Source organism: Buteo buteo, chromosome 25 (assembly GCF_964188355.1).
Source record: "Buteo buteo chromosome 25, bButBut1.hap1.1, whole genome shotgun sequence".
Classification (NCBI taxonomy): Eukaryota; Metazoa; Chordata; class Aves; order Accipitriformes; family Accipitridae; genus Buteo; species Buteo buteo.
In genome coordinates, this window is record NC_134195.1 from 15719083 (window position 1) to 15745202 (window position 26120).

General features: G+C 40.5%; 1 protein-coding gene across 4 annotated transcripts in view; it reads right to left on the bottom strand.

Annotated features, from left to right (window-relative positions):
• The window catches only part of NLGN4X (neuroligin 4 X-linked), a 182053-nt gene extending 156269 nt beyond the window's left edge, over positions 1 to 25784 (bottom strand). For 2 of the 4 annotated variants that reach the window (XM_075057339.1, XM_075057342.1), the window contains exon 1: positions 21451 to 22987. The gene's annotated coding sequence lies outside the window, so the exon portion shown is untranslated. Of the gene's footprint in view, positions 1 to 21450; positions 22988 to 24756 lie in introns of those variants that run through there. The other 2 variants (XM_075057338.1, XM_075057340.1) reach the window with 2 other exon arrangements.
• Positions 25785 to 26120: the final 336 nt, after the last annotated feature.

The window sequence follows — 26120 nt, forward strand, 5'->3', positions numbered from 1 at the left end:
GGTAAGGAATCAGATGAATAGAAGACAGAATAATCCACCCAGTGGCATGAAGTTCAGATCATCTATTCAGTTCTCACTTCAAGTATATAGTTAAGTCTCCTTGGGCCTTTTAATATTATTTCTGTGTTTCTGAAAGTAACAGCAAGAAAAGTACCAAAAGGCTCTTAAGCAGCTATTACAGCAAAGCTCTAGCTATGCTCGAGGTAATGTTGACTATCTGTGTCACTTCCAAGTTATTACTAGTAAAGCAATTACCCTTGATGAAATCATATATGCCTCTTTGTGCATGAGGAAGCTCTGATAAATACATCTGCCTTTCTCCTATATGATTTTTTTTAAGACCCTAGGTAATTCAGGAAGAAATTACCTTAAAATTTTCATAGCCAGAAAGACTGGAATGACTGAAAATTCATTCCACGAAAATTCATACATGAAAACACTCTCATAAGTAAAAAAGTTTTTATCTTTACTTCACACAAATGATGTGTCAGATACTATCACTGTTGGTTAAGGCACAGTCAAAATATAAGCCACTGAGCTGTTTTTCACACACCCTCCTCCCAAAAATGCAGTGTAAGGTGAGAGAAATTGCAATCCCGGCCATCAAACTGAAATCAGTGCATCAAAATTTGCCTGCACTTAGGTCTTTACCTATCTAGCTGCATAAATTTCCACTCCTATACTATCTAAACATCTTTCTGATGGATAGGACATGCACAGGGAGGCTATTGCAGTTCAGTGTCAATATAACTGAGAAGTTGCCAGGGATACAAGGCAGAGGGCCCCGACTGACAGCAACGTTGCCAGAATTTCTGAGACTTCTGTCTCTTGAAAATGGAGCTTTTACTCACTTTCACCTTCATGGTGTTTCCTGGTTCTCCAGAATGAAATTAAACTGTTAGTAAACCAAATCATAGAATGCAACCCACCTATACTGCATCTCCAAAACAAATATTCACAGAAAACTTTTCAGCCTAGCATGTCCCTGAGGGCACCACCAGCCCTGACTGTCCCTGCCCAGGACCCCCCCAGGGCTCCCCCGACCCTGCCCCGGGCCCAGGACCCCATGTCAGGGGCCGTCAGCCCCTGCCCCAGCAACACTCCGGCTCCCCACAGCCCTGCCCTGCCCGGCCATGGGCCTCCCTGAGCCGGGCCTACACGCAGGCCCATGTCCCATCCCAGCCCTGTCCCGTCCCCGTCCCCATGGCGGTGCCCGATGCCCGGGACTGGGGCTGCCCCGGTGCCCCCGGCTCCTGGGGGGTGGGACGGGCCCTGGGTGCCAGGCCCTGCCCTCAGCCCTCAGCCTGGGGGAGCCCTGGAGGCTCCTGGCCCTTGTGATGCCATGACGTGACGTTACCAAGATCAGAACTGCAAGTGCACTGTTCACGCAGCAAAAAAATCCTGCTTTAACCAGACCCATAATGAGAGACAAACGAGGAGCACATCCTTCTTGTGGCGGCTGTCATTCCACCCATAACAATCACCAAAATCAGCACCTCCTAAGCCTGTGATATATTTTTCCCCATCCACCTCCATGGAAACTATGTGGATTAAAAGCAAACAAACACACAAACAAAAACCCACACCAAACACTGTAGCAGAATGAACTCACACAATCAGTCAAGAACAGAAACAACTAGTTACCACTTAATTTTTTTACAGTATTCCTCTATTACTGAAACTTTTCGTATTTCTCCACCCAGACTAAAACCTCCAAGATAAACCTAAGCACTAAATTCCTTAATTCCAATGAGTACTCAGAATTACAGACTCCACAGAGACATGAATCTTACTGTTGTCTCTATGTCTCTTCTCTGGAGTAGCCCTCATTTTTTGTTATAGCCTATCTTCATAGTTTTTTTTCATGAGTGAGCCACCTACTTTGCACCTATACCTTCTACAGAGGTGCTGCCTCTCAAATTGTCTAATCGATAGATTAATTAGGTTGTGAAAAAGACTGTATCTACATTACCTTATTAGGAGGTAATGCTCAGAACATTTGTTGCTAGCATGTGTTCAGTGTAAAGTTTGCTGCTTTGGTTTCAGTCCCTTAGGAGATGGTCTTCTGCATCCAAAACCTCATCATTTTTTCCATATATATCTGTTAGTAAAATGAGTGATGCTAACTCTCTTTACTAACCTTGCAAAACTTTGAGATTACCTAACTGAAATTTTAACACAAGAACTTGTCTTAAAATTGAGCAATCAAAACTGAAATAAAATAAGAGGGGCTTTCATCCTAATAAAAAGCATTATATAAAGGAAGATCAATGAGGTTACTGGTTCCATCTCTTTGCATTTTGCATTAAATCATCAAGTGAAAAATAAATGACTCAAAATGCAATAAATATACAGAGGCGGTCATCACTGGACTACAGCCTCATACCATTTAGACATAATTCCCTTTCTTTTACCTTGACATTTTATCTCCTTCCCTATCACTTGCCCCTTCTCCTTCCAAAAGGTATTTAATAATTTATTTCTTCTAAGTAGTTTTTACCTGTGTAGAGATTATCATCACAAGCTAGGGGCGGACATAATCACATCCTACATAGACCTACAGACTAAAACCCACACAATCTAAACTGCAAGGAATTGTTTTTTCCCCGACTCCTTACTTGTCTCAAAATGATTGCTGAAGAAGAATGAACAATATTATCACAAAAATAACTTGTGAGGGGGCTGGGGAGTAGAGAGCAACAAACCCAACGTACAACAGCAATCTGACAGGATCACATTAGCGGTCTTTAAAAACAACCAGTGTGGCTGGAAACACTGAAGTATTGACTAAATAGATTTCTCTAGACATCTTTTCTTAATTCAAAACTTTGGGTGATGAAACAACTAATCTGGAATCCATTTCCAGGCACGTGGAGGACAAGGTAGTCATCAAGAGACGTCAGCATGGATTCACCAAGAGCAGGTCATGCATGATCAACTTGACAAACTACAATGAAGTAACTGGCTTGGTAGATGAGGACAGAGCAGTGGCTATTGTCCACCTGGACTTCAGTAAGGCTTTCCACACTGTATCCTGTAAGATCCTCATAGAGAAGCTGCTGACATCTGGGCTGGATGAGGAGATAAAGGCTCTGGGGCATCTGATTCATCTTTATAAATACCTGAAGGGACGGTGCAAAGAGAGCAGGGCCAGGCTCTTTTCAGCGATACCCAGTGACAGGACCAGAGGCAGCAGGCACAAACTGAAACATGTTCCCTCTGAACATCAGGAACCACTTTTTTACTGCGAGAGTGACTGAGCACTGGCACAGGTTGCTCTGAGAGGTTGTAGAGTTTCCCTCCTTTGAGATATTCAAACGTTGTCTGGACATAGCCCTGGGCAACCAGCTGTAGGTTTCCCTGCTTGAGCAGAGGGGTTGGACAAGATGATCTCCAGAGGTCCCTTCCAACCTCAACCGGTCAGTCATTCTGTGCTTCTGTGATCTATAAATATATGTATCTTTTTCAAGACACAGAATATGACATCAAAATGAGAGTCTTGCCTGACTCAAAGAAGCCAGATTCTTGTTGCAAAGGTTATAGCAGATGTTCACTGTTTGGTTATGTCTAATTCATGCCAGTGAATCATTTCATCAATTACTCAGATCATTATTTCTCCGTATGGAGTAGTGTCATTTGGTATTAGCAACTGAAGACCAGCTTGAACTATAATCTCCCACATCTCAAGTGAGCATCTTTGTGTAAAACTGAGCAAAAGCATGACTCAAGTCAAGTCAAACAGGAATTGCTGTAGTCCTGTATTTCCAGGGGTTGTTCTATCCTCAAAAGAGACCAGGGAAGAAACATATTTTAACTCTTTCCCATCTGATTTAAATCATGATACAGAATCACCTGCCTACCAATGGAAAGTCACAGTCTCAGAACAAAGGGAAAGAAACAGCTCCATCTTCTTCCAGCCCTACAGAGAACTCTGACATGAAACAGGATGCAGGCACCCTTACAACTCCTTTAGCCTTCTTGCCAAGAAGAGAAAAGCACTTAAGTCTCTATCTGGCAACGATAGCCTTGTGAGCAAACACAAACACATTTGAAAGCCACAAGACCATGCTTCACATGACTTACGAGAGCCTGTCTATGTTTGCAGCTTAATGGATCTGTTTCTACTGCCTTCCCCTAGGCTTCATTCCCACGGTTGTCTACATCACAAGGCCTCCTAGTAAAATCACAATTCCTTTCCTTTTTACATATGTGGGGTTTCCTTCCAACAGATAAAATAACTGTAAGCAGGAGTAAACAGGAAGAAAGGAGTAAAAGGGACCACAGAGCAGTTCCAGATCATGGCTCAACCTGCCCATAGCCCAGTCTGCCTCAACTGTTCCAAATCCTACCCCAGTTTGCAGTCTGAATAGAGCCAAAATGTACTTGGATAACAAAGAACAACAGCAGCAAATTATGGAGAATTTATATCTAAGGTTCCCATTTCTCTTCCCTCAAATTCAATGAGGAGAAAAGTCTTTTGCTGGAAACTTTCTTCCTCTAATTAAATTCCATTCTGGCTTATCTGGGCTGTACTTGAAACTATCAGTTTTCCCTTCTCTCGCTATCCGCTTTCAGGAAAGTTTTGGCAGTTTACCAAAATCATAGTATATAAAAAAGCAAATATTTTAAAATGCATATCCTTTTTTACAGCCAAAATGTGACATATCATCAACGATGGTAGCTGCTACCAGCATTACTATTGTATTGGGAGTGCATGAGGAGACTAAAAGAGAAGGGATCCTGTCTTGACAGCAACCTAATGACCAACCCCATTCCCTGATCTCAAGAAGCAAATGAGGCAGGGACAGGGGGTGAGATGGATTTTTTGGGACAGAAAACTAAACTAGGCTCCCTCTACAACTAGGGCTTTTGGCACCTGCAGCCCAACCTCCCTATTCACTACCAGATCACTCTACTGTCAGCTGAACAATATGAAATCCTGTAGCTCAAGTGGCAATGGGCCATGTTGAGACTTGAACATTTGACTTTAAGGTGTTTTGCAGGTGTGGTAAATGTTGTATTTAGCATCATATGGGTTTTGTTTTTCTTTTCTTTTCCTGTAACTGACAATATTCTGTGAAGACCATACAAAAAATCAACAGAAAAACAAAGTCATAAAGTTGAAAGAACATTATTCATTTTTGCAAAGTTTTGAATTCAAAAGCTGAACAGTATTTACCAAAGCAATCTTAATTTGATCCCCTTATGATCTGACATTATTAAAGGATAGAATTTGAAATTAAATTACCTGGTTTTTTTAACAACATTCTGGAAGCACAAACTGGACAAATTTGTGTTTTTCCCAAGCAACCTTAAACATGCTACTTTTAAACTTCTGAGTGTTTTACCTTTTTCATCTGAATTATACTTGCAGACTAATATAACATGAATAACAAAGCATATCACCATTCAACTCGTTATTGCCGTTTGCAATACATCCTCTACAGTGCAAATTCTTTTGATTATTTCTCTCTCGCCTTATCTTCTTAACTTGCTGGATTTGTTAAGAGGCAAAAAAAAAAATGTTTACTGTATGCCTATCAACCTTCTGAACGTATGCAATGGTGTAATAGCCCTCTCCTGGTTTTGAGTATTATCTTCTCTTTTAAAACTAATATCTCCCTACCTATATTTATGTATACCCACTTATATATTCTTATTGTAGCACACTGATTCACAAGTTCCTTCAACAAATCTTAGACAAGTAACCACTGAGGCAAGAATTTAGTAAAGAACTTTATGTGTCTTCCTTGTACTTGGTGACTCGATGCTGTCTTCAGACCATATATAACAGGTGAGAATGTGGCCCTAAATCCTTTTGGTAAGTCTGACATCTTCAAAAGATATCTGTGCAATAAATGCATTTTGTTAATGTTTCTACTAAGAATTAAGTCAAATGGAGAAAGTTAAAGTCATTAATTATAACTTAATCATTCATTATAATTTTATTGTGTGGAATGAACCATGCAGCAAATGTAAGATAAAGGTTAAGAGTGATGATAGATTCCTGGAACACCCACAAGAGAAGCGTGAGCCCCTGACATTGGATTAGCTTGACCCTCAGCTAATCAACCACTCCATGTACTAACTGAACCTATTAGATTTAGAATTCTCCAAAATTAGCACCAGACAGCACAGAATAATTAATTGAACAAGCTAATAACAAACACAGTAATAATAAAAGCCCTTAAATTTCCTCAGGGCAGGAAATCAATATGTTGGTAAATTTATTTAAACTCCATTACATGAACCAAGTAAGTTGCCTAAAATGTTTCCCATGTCTTGGAATATTTACTGAAGACTCTAAAGCTTCCCAAAAGTCTAATAAATCCTCTCTTGTCTCCCATCAGAGCGAGAAATGAAAAGATTTCTCTCACTGTAGGGCTATATATAAAGTCATTGTTCTGTATTTAGAACATTCTGTTTTCGGCTAGACCTTGGTTGCTCAAGGCTGTCAGTCATCTTTAGATCTCCTGCCTGCAACAGCAATAGGTTATATCATATGCTGTTGATTACAAGTCATAACAAAAACAAATTTATGATTGTCATGAGTCCAATACCTCCACTCTCTTTCCACTTATCTGGTTGAGAAGCCAATTGCTTTTCTCTGCCCTGCTGTTACTTGGAAGAATAGAGATATTCAGGAGCGAATGAGTTATGAATATGTTGGCCTTCTAGTGGTTTAGTTCCCAAAACTGAAGAAAGGCTACATTTACTTTGACCAGAAACTAAGAGATTGATCCAGAGCCCTTTGAAGTCAATAAAAGTCCTCATGAGATCAGCAGACTGCAGAAGTCAGACCAAGTATCCATGTCTCATATTTCCTGTCTCATACTTGGCTGCAGCCTGTTAGACACATAATTTTGGGAGGAAATTCTGACAGGACATAGATAACTATACTCAGGGGTAGCTGCTACTGGAAAACTATAAATCACACCTAAGAGCATGGTTGTGACAGCAATAACTATCACAAGGTCTCAAGTACAGCATTAAAGAGAAACATATTTTAGAAGTCTCTTGCACAAAAGCAAAATCGCTACCATTTTGCAAACCACAAGAAAAACTTTACCTCAAAAAACTGTAAGAACTGATGATATACCCTGAGTTATATACTGAAACAAAGCTAACTGACCAAACTGTTTATCACATAATACATTGTAGTGCTGTGCAAAGCCAACAGGTCCCAGAAGCTGAATGTCAGAGGACCTTCTGCCTGAGCAAAGCACCCAGCACCTGGAGGGCTGAACAGCACTGCCATGTCACTGTGCTGATATGTGTACCGAGTCCAGTTCTTCAAGTAACTTGGACTTACACGTTGCACAGTGCTGCAAAATATTTGCTGAAGTACTACTCTGAGTACACACAGACTCCAGAAACATGCATGTGAGGTCAGTATTATGGAGGATAATGATAAAGTGTAAGCTCACGTAAGGCAGCTAAGTGGCCTGATTTTCAAAAGCTTTGAAAAACTAATACCTCAAAAGACCCCTCCGGTGTCAAATCACTGCAGCAATAAAATCCTTCTCTGTCTTGAGCATTGCAAACTCCAAATGTTGTGTATGTTATTTTTCAAAAAGTAATTGCCTATTTGTAGAAAATGTTCTCACCATAGGTAACTATGCTAACAAAGATATTCTGCATGCAAGTAATTATTTGAAGTTTTTACAAATACACTAGGTCTTCCACTAATACATAATCTATATTACAAACACATAAAAGCACTGCAGTTTGCAGTTCTTTTTCATTCTTTTTTTTTCTATTAACCTGTCTAAGATGCAATTGAGACTCACAGATGGACAAGTGATAAATGATTTTGTTGTAGTCACCAGCTGGTTTTAGTTAATAATTCAATTATTAAATCTCCTCAGGAAACAATAGGACATCATGACAAAAGCTTGTTGTTGTTTCTCAATAGCGCTCTTAACTTTGCATCATTTTAGGGAAGACCTTAAATTTTTTTTACTAATATTCTCAGAAGTTGAAACTGAACTTGAGATATTGAGAAAAAATCCTATCTATAGAAAACACAGATCATATTCTTTTGAAATTAAGTTCTTGTTATGTAATCACTTGCAAACATGTAAATAGAAATTGTCACTATCTGATTATCTATGCACAAAGAAAAGCTACTGTTTCACTCAAGAATCCAACTGGAACGTATGCCCTCACAAAACAAACCTCCCTAGCTGGTATTCAAGACACAGATGTTCACAGTAAATGAACCACTACAGATGGTCATATTTATTTTTTTTAGAATTTGAGTTTGCATTTGTTTCAATTTTTTATTTTTTAAATCACTCATTTTTTAAAAAAAAGCTATTCACAAAAGCCATTCAAGATTATCAAGTGGATACATGCAATCTTTTGTTTGGCAATAAAAACCACCAAACATTTAAAAGAGCTGAAGAATACATATAAGTATACATATACATACTATTTTTTTATTAGAACTTGAAATTTTTTTATTTGAAAAGTAACTTTTTAACATGAGTTTCAATTTAAAAAAATCCAAACATGTCTAATCCTTTAGCCCTTTTCATGTGAGAAATATTATCTGTTGCTGCTGAATTGAGAGACCTGTGCTGCAACAACCACAGTATTAGCTATTCCCTTGATTGGTACCCTTTGGTAAAAATTTAAAATAGAATTGAAGTATTTGTCATTAATTAGAGTTATATAATGTCCTGAACCATGATTATAAATAATGAAGCTAGTCTTCTGATTCCAAATTTTCATATTGCAATTAATTCACAATGCCAAAACCAGTTTGGGGTTTAGAACATTCAGGATTGGCTCGAAATGGAAACTCCTGTTTTTACTCCTGCTTTTGGAATTTTAAATTTTATGTCTTGAGTTAAGTACATTTAGGCAGGCAACTCACATAGAGATTTTCCTTCTGAAATACCTATGAAATTGCTAGTGACTATATTGTGAACTTAGTCCTCTAAATGTAAGGGTTCTACATTGCACTTTGCCACCCCCCAAAAATTCAGCTATCATCTCCACTGTTTTCTGCTTAGCGAAACTTGCAAAGGACTAAGAGATGGTAGTCCTTAAACCTCAGCCATAGTAAAATACATCCATTATAATTATTTCCAATAGATGCTATGCCTACTATAGATTTTTTTCACCCCTTTTAAATTCAGAATAATTGAAAACCCTATGAAACACCCCCACATGCTTTCAAGAATATGTCTCACACAGAATGTACTTGTAGATAACCAGCATATAAAATTCTTTCTTTCATCCATAATGATCTGCATCCATCATAACTGAGTAACTTCTGGTTTTCACATATGACTAAAACTACTGAATGACAATGTTGGATGGAAGACTGAAGTTTCTTGACACCAATAACCGACAACAAACTGTGAAAAACCTGCTAGCATGCAAAAGTTCAAAAAGGACAATAGTCTGATCATTCAGACCTCTGGTATGTGCAGTAATAACCTCAAATTAAGGCTAGAGCCTACACTATCAGTGTCATTCAACCATATCAGACATCCAACAATCCCACACCTTCATAAGGAAATTTTTTTTGAAAATTATACAAATGGTCAAATATCAAGAACTGTATTGCCACGAAAAGAGCAGTCCTTTATGTTAAAAGGAGACCCATAACTTTATATAACAGAAATAACAATAAAGCACAATTGTAAGGGACCTTTGCTCCAGAAATAACATGGGTGTCTTAGACAAGGCCTTAGAACAGGAAAGCCAACAGCATATAGTCTGTGGAACAATGTAAGCTGACCAAGTTCACATTTACATTCATTGATCAGGTTTCACTTGATCAAATGAATTTATTACTTACAAACATTAATCACAAGTGCTTAATCTCATTCTAAAGAAGACCTTAAAAAAGGTTAATTGCATCCCAAATTTCTTCCCAGAAATTGCAATGAGAGCCCAGAATAACTAGTTTGCACACAACTGTCTACAGTTTGAAAGCAGACCTCTGTGGAATGCAAGATGAACCATCGCACAGGGGACTTAAGCAAGGTCTTTCCTTAAAAAATTTACAAAAATCTTACCAATCATCTGCATATACTTTTAATGATCCTACTAGACAGTTAATCTAGTCAGCATCTGATCGTACCTAGACTGAAGGAAGAGTACCAAATGTTAAGTTTAGTTACAGCTTTTCTAAGTTATAACCAAAACCCACCACACTTCCAAGAGATTCAGAACTATGGTATTGGTTTTCAGTTGCATCTAAGCTAAACTACTGTTATAAAAGCCTGATTTAGGAAATAAAGAGCACTGTCAGACAGATAGAGCTCTCACTGATCTGACAGAGACATCTTGGAGAGAGAGATGTTCATTCAAGAGTAGGGAAATCACTGAAATCCAGAGGTTGTTGGTGTCTCACACCAGTCATCTTCATGGAACCAAGTGTAGAAAAAAAAAGTCAGCATGAAATTTTTGTCATACAGCTCAGCACGTTCGAATGAACTGACTGACTAAAATACGTGGACCTAAAAATATAATGCATCCCTTCCTAGCTCTCCTAGTTTGTGTAATATATTCCATATGTATTTGATAAAAATTTTTAAACACAGCCTTACTGAACACATACACAGTTCACAGTGGGAATCAGAGTAGCAGCCGTGCAAGGATCTTTCATCAGCCGCTAGTAAGTGTGTGAGGCATATGATAAAATAAAGGGTTTTTTTAATTGGATTTTTTCCGGGGGGGAGGGGGATGTGTTTGTTTTGTTTTGTTTTGGGGGGTGAGGTGTTCCCTAGTTGTTGTATCAGAACAGCCCAGAACCTACACAGTCACAATTTCTCAGCTTCTTCAGTTTGCATCAGCCAACCTCTAAGAATAATTAGTCTGAGACATCCAGGCACTGGGCAACTGATTTCATGATCTGAAGTAATTACTTAGATTATTAAGAAACTTTTGCATTCCTTCAATGCATAGCTTTTTCAGGAAAGAAAACTGCAGCTAGGCTTAAAGATGTGATGAAAAAAATCTGCCACTGGTGGGATTAGTTTGGAAGACTGAATCAGTTGGTATCCAGCTCAAGAAATTCTGTGGGCATTGCTGTTTGCCACTATAAAAGCCAAGATCATCAAGGGTAACTCTGTACTCCCTGTTGTAGTACCTCAGCTTCTAATGAATTTAGCCATCTGATCCTGCAACATCATTCCTCAAAGTACAGCCTTCTGAAAGTGACATTTCTGTGAATAGCACCAAGATATGACAGCAATCACTGTATGTGTTGTTAATGCCTGTGGCTAGATTTTGTATTTTGGAATACCTTGAGGCATCGGGTAATGTGGATATCAGGCAATTCTTGTGGTGATTTACAAAGTCATAGTGCATCTAAATGTACCATCACAATTATTGTTTGATAAATGATGTAGTCTAAGGAAGAGAGGACACCCTTCCTTCCAAAGGATGCATTACCAAATACTAGAAGTTACAAGGGGATACAAAGTCACCTCACACTTTGAAACAGTGTACAAACAAGTCCTCGTTCTACTTATCTAAGTATAGCAAAACAAAAAGTAAATTCACTTTTTTTTTTGCCTTAAAAGATCACGAAATAGCTTACAAATTAAAGTATTACACTGTTATGCTATTCCTTTGCCTAGAGCAAGCTAAACAAGCTAAAACACTCTTGGAATTCTCTCTACTCTCCCTTTTTGAGGAAAAGGCAATATTCAGGAGAAAATTGTAAGCTCTGCCTACATGATCCCAATTTTCATATCTCTGATGTTAAGCTTAAGTGATCTAATAGGAATTTTTGATTCCTGAATGCTGTTAAGACATGTTTTGCCTTGAGTATGCTAGCACCTCAGCCTTAGTAATGCCAAGGGTCTGCAATTCGCAGCTCTGTAAGCTTTTCCCTAAGCCGCTGAAGCAGGGTTTTCCAGAGCCTCCCTAGCAGTATTTTTCTTTTTCCCTTGATGTTCTCAAACTCTAGGTCTTGTGTTGTTATTCTTACAGTCTTGCAACTGCAAATCCCAATAGTTTTGCTATGTTAGGCACTTGCGGAAACAACTACCACTACAGTGAGAATGGTCCCTCTTTTGCCCACCCTCCCCCATCAGCTTTCCTTAACTTTTGTTTTGTAGATTCTAGTTTATAATAGAGAAAACCAAAATATAGTGTACAGCAAAACAGATAATGGCCATTTAAATAGTTAATAAATATTGTCCAAGAATAAATCTTAATAACCAATATGCAACACTTGAACCTAAAAATTACGGTACTCCAATCAGCCCTAATAGCATCAAGAATCGAAACAACCAGTGGGAATTTTCACATGGTCTTCAGTATACAGTGTGAGGGGAGAAGCATGGCAAAAAAAACCATCAACCTTGTCTTCTTCCTTGCTTTCACCTGCTGCACCAGAGAAATACCCCAGGGAAAAGTGCTCATCAGGGACTCCCCACCATTGCCACTGCTTTTTCTGGCCTGCTGTTGAGGAGAGTCTGCCCTTTTCTTTCCTCTGTCCCATTCGGTTCCTATTTTTCTTGTATTTTCTGCCTAAAGTAACATCCATCATTAGACCACACTAATAAAACTCTGTGTATGTAAGTCTGTCCCAACACCCTTTCTGTAACAATACTTATGAAAATCTAGAATGAGAATTATTTCCTATGTCTCTAGGCTGCCAGCCCAGGAAAAAGAAAAGAGCTGAAGTCAATGTACTACTTCCAAAATCATGGTGGATAGGCCACAGTGACTCCTGGCATGACTTTAGTTACATCCAGATCAGAGGACCCCAAAGCATTTCCCAGTCTGAGTGCTGGAGCTATATCCTGATTCTGTATTGGGCAAGGCTCACATTTTCACCTCCTCCTCTCTTCCCAAAGCGGCTATCTTGTGCATTTCAGAAGCAGGATTGAGTGGTGTTGCACGTTTGGGGTTTTCTCAGTCTAGAAACCTGAAAACCGTTTCCCCCCCTACAGAACATAAGCTAAATCAAAACTAAACAAACACCGCCCCCCCCCTCAAAACAACAATAAATTAATTCCTTTGCTCTTTTCTCCCTCCCCCCCCAAAAAAACTATTCTCAAACATATATGAAAGACTCTGCAAAGCATGTAACAGTCCAGACAAAGTCTAGATTCTTTCTTTTCCTAATATATTCTATTTATTTTTTGTGGAAAAATGTTTATGTTTTTGCAAATAAAGACAAAATATTGTTGTACAAAAAAATGAGTTCTTCGGCCAAACTTTCTATCAGTCTCCTCTAGAATACTGCTTCTGGGCTGAGATATCTCCTTACATAAAATTCAGTGCTTATTTATTCATAGAAAGTATGTACTATAAATAATCAATCCTGGTGCATGTCAGAGCAGAAAAAGAAATTGGTATAAGGTAATAAAGTAGGTTGTAGTGGATTTTTTTTTTCTTTTTCCATTTGATTTTTCATCCTTCTGTACATGAAACTTCTACCTGTCTAAACACAAAAACTGAGCACAGACTAGAAATTTGCATGGATTCGGAATTTAAAACATTTCCACCTGACTTTAAATTCTGATAAAACAAAATCCTCCTGTTTAACAAGAATCATCTAAAGGGGCCAAATAAATTTAAAAGATAATTTTATCTCTAAAAATCACTTGCTTAAGTTCTGAGCCTATTTACACATAGTAAAATGTGTATCATGTTCAAGAATCTTGTTTTCACCACCTCCTGTCATTCACCTCTATCCTTGTCTTAACTTTTCAGAGTCACAGTGTCAAGAAGGTTAATGCAGTTACATGAATTTGTGATGGACCATTTCACTCACATTGACTAGGGCAAATATATATGGCTGGCTGGTAAACAATTTACTCCACAGAGAACAAGTTCTTCTTAGCTGAAAAGAGACCTCTGCCAAATTAATACATTAAATGATGTTAGCTGCAAAAGGAGGAGAAAAATCCTGGAACCTGACTATCTATTTTTAAGCACTAAATTAATACTTCTACACTCAAATATTAGGCACAGTGCCACTGAAGACAATGATATGAACCAACATAAAAACAGTGTTAATGAGATCTTAGCCATTATTGTAATCTTTTAAAGACACGAATGAAGAAAAATGGCTCTTAAAAGTGATGATGTATGCATTACGTCCATTTATGTGTACAGGGGAAGCTTGTTTATTAAAGACATGAAAGGAAGGCTAGTACTCTGCATACTCTGAGGAAAAACTGGTTTCTTCTGGCTGCTTTATTTCTCAACAAAGATCTACTATTTTAAAAGATGACATTTTGGGCTAGGCAGAGGTACATCAATTCTATTTTGTCTTAAAAAGTGATCAGAGAAAAAATTTGTAACTATTGGAATATAACTTAGATGTGAAGTAATGGTATAGCAGCCCCTGCACAGACTCTTCAACAACTATTACATTAACATCTTTGAGTGATGTATATGAGTAGGATGAAAATACATTTTACTCTAATTTCTCCCCCACCCCCCATGTACCAGTGACAGAACCATCAAAACCCACATAGTTTGTTAAGCCTGCCTTTATATAATCCCAGGTAAATTTCTCCACATTCTGCATGCACTTCTCTGTGAGACTAATTTCTCCGAGGAACTGCAGGTTAATAGTAAAATTTACCATATTGGGAAAAAAAACCCCAACCCAAACCAACAAACTAAAAAAGAAAAAAAAAAACCCAACACCCAAAAAAGCCATGTATTTGAAATGAAACAGAAAAGATGACTTATTATAATTCTGGGGAAAAATGGGATTAAAAAACCCAAACAAACAATCCAAAACAGAAATACATTCAGTAATGATAACACTGGATATGGTTTCCTTAAAAAGCAGTGGTGATATTTTAATAAATGCTTCATTAGGATAAAAAATATTTTTAAAGATTATTCAGAAGAAAAGCAACTCAATTTCAAAGAGTACAATCTAGATCCCTACAGAGTGATGATGATACTAAGAATCATATTTTTACCTTGAGCCATATAGTGAACTGACTTCTAATATATTGCACCCCCCAGACTCAACCAAATTCTCATGTCCAAAAGCATCACCTCCTTTTGTAAGTCTGCCTTGACTCATATGCCACTATTATAAGCTCTCCAGAATCCAGTATTTGAACTGCCACTCCTCTTATTACTCTGCTCACTATGTTCTAGTATGTCTACTGTCCGTATGTGTCATTCCCGCATTCCTATCATTTCCTTACATTCTCATATTCTTTAGTGAGCACCCTGTATTTGTTCTGAGACTCTACCAAAACTGACTTCCCACCTCATCTCACTCACTCTTCTCCATTATTATTCTTTTTCTGTGAAAGTTAATCATGTTAACCTTCCTTTGAAACTGGTGATCTGTCTGCAACTCACTGCCTGTTTACAGTCTGACTAGGATGGGCATCCTGCAAGCAATGAGAAGAGAAGGAAAACACCACACACCAAGTTAGGGATGATGAGTAAGAGAAGGAGGGGTTGGGTCATTTAAGAAGCATCCTCTTCCTGCACAGAGGAAAAGGTAAGGACTGGAATATGCAGTCTCCTCATCTTAGACACAATTATGCTCAGTGCTTAGCTCTCAGGGCTGAAGAGAAATGGTGTTACAAATGCTATCATTGCTGTTAAGAAACTCATGAATTTTCTTCCAGAATGGAACTGGACCACCTCATCTTGTTTTAGCTATTGAAGCCATCATCATCATACTGACCAGTATTACACCTTTAATAAGTCATGACCGGAAGAAAGCATATCACAGGATCTGGCTTGCTAAGACAAATGACAAAGTTATAAACAAACAGACAAACAAACAAAAAAAAAACTTGCAGGAAAGGCAGAAATGGAGAAAATGAAAGATCCTAACTACATGATCTAATTTCAGTTTTCTGAAGCCAAAACTTGGACAAGACAGATTTGGGCAGAACAGTTCACTAGATCATCTTATTTCCAAAGCAAACAGGGAAAGGAAAATACAGACTGGCAATTCCAAGGAGAAATAAATATTTGTGACACTACAACACAAATGAAGATGGGCCAGCTCTTCCAGCCGGGAACTACTTTTGCTTGTGTTTACATGCCACTCCATGACCATAACAACTCAATGTAAAATAATGGCACGTGCTAACTGCACCATTAACCCACTGCATTTTAGTAACATCTTCACCTTTGTACCAGATTAGGGCAGACAAATCAATGCAGCATGCCTTTCACAGTCCAGTAGTATAAAAATCTTACTGGACCTTTTAATTTACTCTTTTCTTTAAATATAAGTGGCAGCTGGCCTGCATTATCAAATTGCTAAGGCACTGTATCTGAAACATTATCTATATGTAAAGATGACATCAAACCAATATACACACTAAGCACTTATCTTCAAAAACCATAATTCAAACACAGTTCAGCTACAGGATCTTGAGAAAAAGAAAGACATAACAAATGTAAGATTAAACAAAGTAATGTATTTCCTTAATAATTGTTAAACTGTTCAGATTGAAGCAATAAGTCCACCTATCCTATAATATAGCTTGTGCACCTGAACTAAAGCTAAGTATTATCACAATGAGCATGAAATTAATATGCTAGCTCTTCCCTAAGGAGATCTCCTCCAGCTCCACGATTAATTTCCACTTATGCCAATTGCTATTATTTAATCTGTCAAAACCAGTGGATCTCCATCATCTGTCCCCCAATTCACCACCTGCATGTTGGAAACTACACACACTGAACATTTCTAATTCAGGCAGCAGACCTACTGCTGGCTGTGTTAATACAAATTCACAGCCTCGGGCACCACAGCTCATCTGTCCAGCTGTGCATAATTTGCAAAAAGTTCTACTTCCCCTCATGCCACCGTGTACCGAGAACTTATCTTTGCTTTCATGTAGATGATGTAAAATGCAGTAGGCAGACATTATAATAACTACATTAGTGATAGAGATATATTTGGCTCGGGAGACGCCAGCCAACAAATCAGTGACTATGTACCTGACTGAGAAGCAACACTCTGATGAATGTTGTCTTGAAGTACTGCATCGAACCATCTGCTCTAAAGTTTGGGTGAAGGGTACATTTCATACAGCAATAACTCACTAGCTGCTTCCTCTGGTTGTTGCTGGAATCTTTTTTCTTCATTTGTCTGAGACATCCCATGAAATCCAGATACAGTCCTACTACTTTACAAACTTCAGAGAGTTTTGATAATGGCAGATGTACCAAAGATTCACATGGGCTTCACCTCTTCTTCCACAACTCTTTTGGAATCCAAGAGAGGATTTTTGCCCTTTTTTGTCACAATTGCCTATAAAATAATATTTAGATCTATGATCTAAAAACAGTACAGCTGAACATCCAGGGAGATAACATAACACTATTACAATGCTACTGTGGAGATAAGGCAAAAACTGTCTCTTCAGCACAACCACAGCTAATGAGACGACTGCATGGAAAGGTGTACAAACTGGATGTGTGTTCTCCATCAGTTTGGTTATTAACACGTACCCAGCTTCTCTTGAAAAGCAAATCCAACAAACTTGAGGAAGAAATCACAGAAAGTAACAACTCTGCACAATCATTTGTCTTTATAAACACAGTCACCAACAGAACATGAGTTGAGATACTACACGCTCCTCTATCATCTAGGATACTACTCTAGTGTGCATTATCATTCACACCTATAACAATCTCTTCAAGGAAGGGACGGAGATGCATTATGTTTCAGAGCATACTGCTTTCTTTTATACTTTTCAAACAAAGGTTTGAAGGCAATTTCATTAGCAGAACTTAACATGAAGTTGGGAGAAAACTTTTAAGCTGTATGACATTGCCACTTCTATGCAAATACTCCATATAGTTCTGTTCAAATGCTACTTACTCACAGGACCTGACCAAAAGCCCTTTGAAATTAACAGGAATCTTTGCACTGAATCCAACAAGACCTGGTCCCATGACACTCATCTGCCAATGGTCTGTTAATCTTGGTCCTATTACATAAATCTGTTAATATTAATGGTTTATGCTACATCCAATAAGAAAAGGAGTAAAAATTTGTTGTACGTTAGACAGCATATGGCTTAGGTCTTATATGGTCCCATATGAATAACATACTAATTTTGTTTATTTGAAAACACAGATCTGGAAATCATTCACAGTAGATCAGAAGAGGTAGAATCATATCTTAAAGCATAAATATATTCCCTGTATAATTTTCAGGTAATTTGTTCCGTATACGACCAAGTGCTCGAAAGAGATATTTCATGGATAAGTGATACAGATTGGTCAGTAAAGTAGTAGAGAGAAAGAAAAAAAAGTTTTCTTTGTTTTCAGAAGAAGAATTTTTAGATGTATAATTATACTATTGATAAATTTTGAGTAATACCCTGCTCTATTTAATAGCAGAGTTCTGCGCAGTGTCTGCAAACAACTTTATTTAACAGAAGAAAAACTGGCTAGCACTACTACTTTGCAAGCTTAAGATTTACAGAAATCTTAAAAATCAAGTCTAAAATCAGGACTGCAAAAGTCAGTACAAAATGAAGATACAGAATTAAACACTAAGAATCTCGTTCCATTTCAAATTCTTGATTTCAAAATGAGGCTATCAGCTTTGTCCTTGTTTTATTACATTTGGATGGATAGGAAGTAGGGCTTTTATGTATCAGAAGTCAAAAGTATGACATACAATGTACTATTTGTTTATTGGAATAGAACAAATAGGTGTTTGGAGCTGATTACTGCACAGTCTGTTTTGGAACAAAAAAACACCAAACAGAAGAGTTATTGAGGTTCGTCTGCTTACTTTCCACCAGAGCTCAAAAGCATAAAAGAAAATCCTGTTTCAGAAAATATAACTGATTTATTTGAGTCCTCTCCATAGTATTTCTAAACAGTTTTTTTTTTGAAAGAAGACTTGCTGCCATTAAACTATTTTTTCACTAAGGGTCCAAACCAACTGTAAAACGTAAAGAGGCTTGATCACCAACCCAGAGATGTCTGGCAACAATATCACAAGATCACCACATGATGGCACTGATTAACATGGCTGGGCAGTCTTACTTGGCAAGACCATTAACTTGACAGCAACACTACAGAGCACGGTCCCAAGAGTTTGAAAATCTGTTCCTTCCAGTTCTCTACCGGGCCTGTAACTGACCCAGACACTACAGCAATAGGCATTTTCAAAATAATCAAGCCATTAGACCACTTCAAGCAACACTTTGGGACAGAAATCCTGTTCATGATTGTCCTCTTCCATTTCTGGCTGTACTAGACCTCTTCTAAATGACAGTGACTGCCTCCACTTGGAGGGCAAAGGAAAGGTCTTACCTCTGGACTCATTTGCACTGAGAAGCAGTAGGCTCTGTATTTTTGTCTACTGCATTCAATAGATGCAAATCTGAAAGATACTGTTAGATGGAAGTTTGCTACCACCAAATCATGCCACTACTATTTCATCTGTCATCTATTACAGTGAAATGCTGAACTGGCTCAGTCTCAATGATTTGTGTAACTAAATCTCAAAATTATTTTTTTATTTATTTAAAAATAAATTCATATACAAGTAAATAAAAATAAGCTAATTCGTTCTATACATGAAATCATAACAGCCACTGCAGAATTAGCTATAATCGGCTGCTGGCTAAGCTAGGAAGAAAACCAAAAATTTATTCTACAAATCTCTTCTGTAGTTACATTATTATGAAAATATTACATTTTGTCTAACAAAAAAATCATTCTTTAGTATGATTCTGTCTCAATTTGTACAAGATTTAAAAATAGTCCCTCTATAAGCAACGATAAAGAATTCTTTTAAAGGAAGTTATTTGAATAACAGTACATTATGACAGCTATGCACTCCTCTAGTTTTCAGAGTGAACTGAATCAGTCCACTGTGATACTGCCTCAAATATTTTTTTCTAATAAGAGTGCCATTCATTTTCAAAGCTTACCTCTCTTGAAAGGCTCAGCCTCCCCATCAAGTTGCAAATCTCAGTGAGCACATAAATAACAGAAGAAAGACAAGCATGGAAAATCCTAACTCTCTACTGAAGCTAGTCAGTGGCATACACTTACCGAAATATGTCCTATGACACTGAGTGGTGTGTGGGCTCAGCACAGAAGACAGCCGAAAGAAAGAATCATACATTGTGACATCAGTGACTACAATTTATTTTTAGATTATTACAGTACAAATCTGAGCATTCCTAGTTAGGGATCGTTCCAGCATGTGGTCGTGCATTCGGTTTGAATTAGCCATGCCACTGGTAAAGCCCCACTGCAGATCTCACAGGAAAAGCCACTGTTCCACAAAGGTTGCTTCTATCCAGATCCTCATGCAAACTATGCATGCAAGCCATAAAGCAACCCTATTTCATATACAGTTTATTTTTAATGTCAAAATTCATTCCCATTAGTTTAGATGGGTTAAAGAGGGATGAGTTTGCCTGTAACATCTCCAGAATAATCTCCTACCTTTTAAATTCAATCACTGCAAATTGTCTATATTTTCCAATTTTCTCTTCTCTACCCTTATATCCATTTTCAAGTTGTGAAAAGTTGATGAGCATTGTGCCCTATCTCACTGCAAATAATTTTCCAAGAGTATTGTCAATAAAACTTGGGTTTCCTCCACTAGAGAGCAAGGTGGGTTTTTTCTTTGGTGTTTGGGGTTCTTTTATTGGTGCTTTTTTTTTTTTTCTTTCTTTCAAATCCAATCTGGGGACTACTAAAACAAATACAATAAGAAGTAGAGAACTATTAAAAGGTGACAGAGTTGAGTACATAATCCTGTCAGGTGTGAGGATCGAAATGGCTCACAGCATAAATGCTTTACAAACATTGCTTGAGAGCACCTGAGTTGAACTGTGACAGAGGATAGCTGCAGTTGGACATGAGAGACTTATATTGATTTGCACAGCTCATGTTTATGTTTTGGTTTTATTAGATTTTTTTATCTTTTTTAAGGACTCACAGCCTTATAATTCAGTGCACATAACTAACCAATCTTACTCATGCAGAAGAGATCCTGAATCTCGATGACAGGTCTTCAAGCGACAGAATGACTAAATTATATGCTGGTTATAGCATGATGCTTATTCCTGTCCTACCCAGGTGGAGCTATGTGATTCAGCCATCAAATAGCAGCGTGCGTGCCTGAAAGGCCAAGAGGAGGCTGTATTGAGAACCTGTCAGAAACAAATGTGCAAACCTCTATGCAGCAGTCAGTAAATGTTCCTTGAATCACTCTTTTGTTTAAAAAAAGCCAAACAAATCCTTGTTTCTATGCGATATCTTTAATACAAAGCTTCAGTTAAACAGCTTTTCTTTCTGCCTCTTGCCTTCGTCTCTACATGACAGGTCTTCAGCTGAAGGATGCCTATTAAGATTGACATTCTTATCAAACGTAAAAATTGTCAGGTGAATGATCTGTCCAAGAACACGGGATCAGCTAAAAAGATAAAGTCTTTGTAAGAATAAAGAATATATAGGACAGCACAGCGTCTCCAGTTAACCTACCGGTTTTGTCACTTGTCCTAATTTAATCCAGTTGGCCTGTTTCATTCATGCTATGAGGCTTGCTTTTGTTTGCTTGCATTGTGATGCCTTTAAAAGAAATGACACTTCATCACTGACCACTGCACTTTGCTGATCAAAAAAAACATCAGGAGTCTTTGAATTTACAGTCTACATGTTTGTGATACAGCACTGCATTTTAAAACAATACTAGGCAGGTAATCACTCCCTCCAGAAAAGCAGAAGGAAGAAAATGTATTTTGTCTACATGAATGTTTTCCAGGAGAGATCAGACCTAAGGGATATTAAATGCAATGGAAAAAGAAAAAAAAAAGGGGGGGAGAAGACGATTTAAATTACCTTTGAATTAGAAGCCTCTTGAGGACCAAGGCGTTTTGGATGCCAAACTGAATTTCGGTTTTAGTATCTGGTACAACTTAATAGGTTGTACTTGCACACAGCATACCAACAATAATTGCATCTCTATGATATACAGGCATATGAATAGAGGAGAGAGCAATAACAGCTGTATTTATACACAAAGGGGTAATAATTTCAAGATGATAAAAAAATGAGTAGGTCAAAATTAAATTTCATTTTCTATTATTCTTAGAAAATTACATGCCATCATAGATCTTGCTGTTCTGAGTTACCAGAAACTGCACGGCATGTTTTCATGTTCTCAGCCTTTCATGATTCATTGGAATATGATTCATAAGACAATGCATGCAGCCCTCTACTCAGTAGTATAAGCAAAAAATATTTGGAATGTCCTGCCTTAATGCACAACTATATAGGGGCTACCTATATAGCAGCCTACCTACGTGGTATTGATAGATAGAATATCAAATGCTCATTTTATAAGTAAAATGATAATAAAATGCGGAGTTCATTTGTCATAAGAAATCAGCTCACTTTTTTACAAAGCAAATTTGTGTTCTTATCTGGGAATTAAAATCAGTGGAAGCAATTACTTCTTTTCTTAGGGTGACAGAAAAGTAGTTTATGTCTTCAGTGCTAACAGAGGATTGATACATCTAATAATTAATAAACTTAATTTGTGTCCCATGGGATGTAGACTATTGCCATTCCCCTTATGAGGTACCTAAATTAGCAGTTATGTTTTAGGAGGAGAAAAATATCAGAGGTTTCCATTTTGGCATAACTGCCTGTAAATCCACCCAATTAAGCTTTGCTTTCTGATCACCTACTTCTAAACATGTGCCTATAGACCCTTAACATCATTAATCACTTCAACGCAACCATCAGTCTAGAATTTCACGGGCGTTTGTTTCAACACTGATCAAACGCGGCTACAGAGCTCCTTCTTCCCTTTTTTTTTTCTTTTTGGTGGCGGCTTGTTTTTAAGTACGAACCATGTAAACTCGCGTGTGCCTTTCTGCCCTCCCTACACCAAGCAGCACCTCCACAGACCCCACCGACGCAGAGAGCCGAACACGGGCAGCCGGGAGCACGGTTTAACCGGCCATCCCCGCCCCTGCTCGCCGCCTCACGGAGGTCACCGCAGCCCGGACCGGCACACTCGCTCCCCCCCTTCCCCGCCCGCTGAGGCGCTCCTTCGCCCCCCTCAGCCCGCCCCTGACGGACCTCTCCCCCCTCCCCCCCCTCCCAATCCGGATCCAAACCAAAAAAAAAACCCGGTAACGACAAACTTCCCTCTCCGGCCCCGCCGGTCTCCCGCAGCGCTCCGAGGCGGCCCGCGCTCCCCTCCCGGCCCCCTCACGGCCGGCGGGCGCGGGACGGCCCCGCGGCGAGGCGCGCGCGGCGCTGCGGCGCGGCTGGAAGGGCCCGCAGCGCCACCTGGCGGCCGCGACGCCACACCGCGGCCCCCGCAAACTTCTCACCCCCCCACCCGCCGCCACCGGCTCCGCGCCCAAACCGGACCACGGCGGGACAACACCCCCCCACGGACACCCCCCTCCGACCCACTCCCGCGCCCCTCCGCAGCGGCTACGCGCCCTGCCCGCCGGCGGAAACGTCTGTGAGGGTGGGCGGGTTCGAACGGCGGCTGCGGGCGTCCCCCCCCCCCCCCCCGGTCTGACGGGCGGCCATCAGAGCCGCTGCGGGGGGGGGGGGGGGAGCCGGCCCCGCTCCCCGGGGCGGTGGGGGGCTGCCGGCCGCCGTTTCCCCCCCCCACAGACGGGGAAGGGGGCAAAGCCGCGGAGGCGGCTCACGCCCGCCTCGCTCGCCCGCCCCCGCCCCAGCTTTGCGGAGAAGCCGATTTACTGCCGAGCTGGGAGGGGGGGGAGTGGTGGTGGTGCGTGTCTTTTTTTTTTTCTCTTTCTTTTCTTTTCTTGCCCCCCCCCCCCCCCCCCGCCTCCGCTCCGCGCACGCTGGCTCTCCCCAGTGCCAGTCCCCGCTCCATCACGTGCGGATAGCCATGCCCATCACAAAAGCGGGCATTTTACCCAAGCCCGGAGAAGGAAAGAAAGAATGAAAGAAAGAAAGAGAAAGAAGAAAGAAAGAAGGAAAGAAAAAGAAGAAAGAAAGAAAAAGAAGAAAAAGACGGGAAAAAAAAAAAAAAGACGAAAAACCCACCACGGAATAGCTAAAGCCAAAGAGGGTGAACCGCTTCATCCAAGAAGAGCCCAGATTTGCTCCGAACAGCCGCCTCCCTTGTTCTCCCCCCCCCCCCCCCCGCCCCGTCCCCGTCCCCTTTTGCTTTTTCGTGGCTGTGGTGGCGGCGAGGGAAGTGGTTAACCAAAAAACCTACGTGTTGGGTTTGTGTTTCCCTGAAAACCACAGGCGCACACTGAGCATGAGGTACCGCTCCTGCCCCTCTCCGCGCTTGCAGGAAACTGTGGCTTCGCTCTTTCTCTCTCCGCCTGTACTGCAGATATTTTTTCCCTCCTCTGCTCCACACTCTTGTGTTTATTTGGCTGTAAGGCAGAGCTACTTTGTAAACATCTCACACAGAACCCCAGAGCCTTTCCAAATAGCTGATTGCAGCAAAATGCCTCCAAACAAATTATGGTGCAAGGGGGATAGAGGGGACGAGACCGAAGCGGAGAGAAAAGAAATAGATTTGCATAAATATGCATATGTGACAACGGGATCGCATATGATGGTGGAGATGGCAGAAAGAAAGTATCGCTTTATCACGATGGGAAAAGTAAAAGCACAGACGACTGCAGCAAACTGCTCGCCCTTTGCCAGAGTACCAACTGCAACACCTCTCCCTCTCTCCCCCACCCTCGCCGAAAAAAAAAAAAAAGGTGTGGGGAAAAAAAAAAAAGGCAACAGAAAAAATGAAAATGAACACTCAAACGGCAAATCCAGTACTCCTACCTTAACACTGGAATAGCTGCAGAAGCATAGGGGTCTTTTTTACACAGCCAGATTCTTTCAGGAAATCCTCTCGGGCTATCATGCAGCCGGGGTTATTCACACAGGGTTCCTGCTCTCCTTTTTGGAATCCACCGCGATTCGCTTCTCCAAAGGAATGCAACGACCACGAAGGGGTGGGAAAAAAAAAATAAATAAAAAAAAAAAAATTAAAAATAACAAGAAGAAAGACAACAAGACTGGATTTGAAGGAAACTCGTGTTCTCGGTTGCAAGCGACCTACATTCGGGCAGAAAAAGCATCGCGCTCGGGTGTGCGAGGGAGAGTTGGGGCTGCGAGTAAGGAGCTGTGATTGCCTATGCAGAGAGAGCGAGCCGGGGAGAGACTGCTCTGCAAGGCAAGGGGAGCTGGGAGAGAGGGGGGGGGACAGCGGGAGAGGAGGGGGGGGAGAGGTCCAGGCTGTACCAGGCTCTCTCCTCCTGCTATTGGAGCAAACTGAATGAAATTTCCCCAGCCGGCAGCCAATAGCTCTCCGCAGTCAGCCCCAGCGCTACCGCAAGCCCCAGCTCCAGCCTCGGCCTCCTGCGAGGAGCCGGCCCGGGGGGGGGGGGGGGGGGTGCGGAACAGGTGGGCGTTTGGACGGGGATGGGGACGGGGGGGGGGGTCCTGGGTTTGTGTGTCGGGGGGATCGCGCAGTCCACGATCGCCGTTTAACCCGTGGAAGCCGGGGTTCCTTCGCTCGCAGGCTGCGGGGGCCGGGTTCGCCGGGACGCGTTTCCACGGAGAAGCGCGTACCGACCGCGGGAGCGTTTTGTTCCCGTTCCCCTTCCTCCCGTACAAAAACAGCACGGTAGACATTCACCCGGCGCCCGATCGTTTTAACCCGATTTCGTTTTATTTGGTGGGGTTTTTTTTCATAAGCAGACCAGATATTTAATGGCCATGATCTCAGGGAGCTAAGCGCTGGTGTGAAGGTCAGGTGTAAGGGCTGAGTTGGGGGCCCTGCGGTTATTGCCAAGTCCTACAACACAGGGGCTCCGGGTCACTTCCCCGGTGGAATTTCAGACTGAGGGTGGTACGGCACATACGTCCTCAGGCCCCCAACAGATACGCCTGGTTTCGCTCCACAGCGCGTTCCTTTGATTGGTTTAATAACAGCACTTAACGTTACCCAGAGCGCGAGACCCTGTACTGAGAGCGGGTGAGGATTGGCCGAGTTCTCTGAGGCCGAAGCAGAGAACAAAATAAAGGGGTCTCGAAGGTCTTTCCGTAATTTGAGACAAAAAGCGTACTCGTGCCTTGATGAGACTTCCTGCCACAAGACTTAGACTTCATAAGCTGAGTCTTTGACATTTTCAAATGCTGAA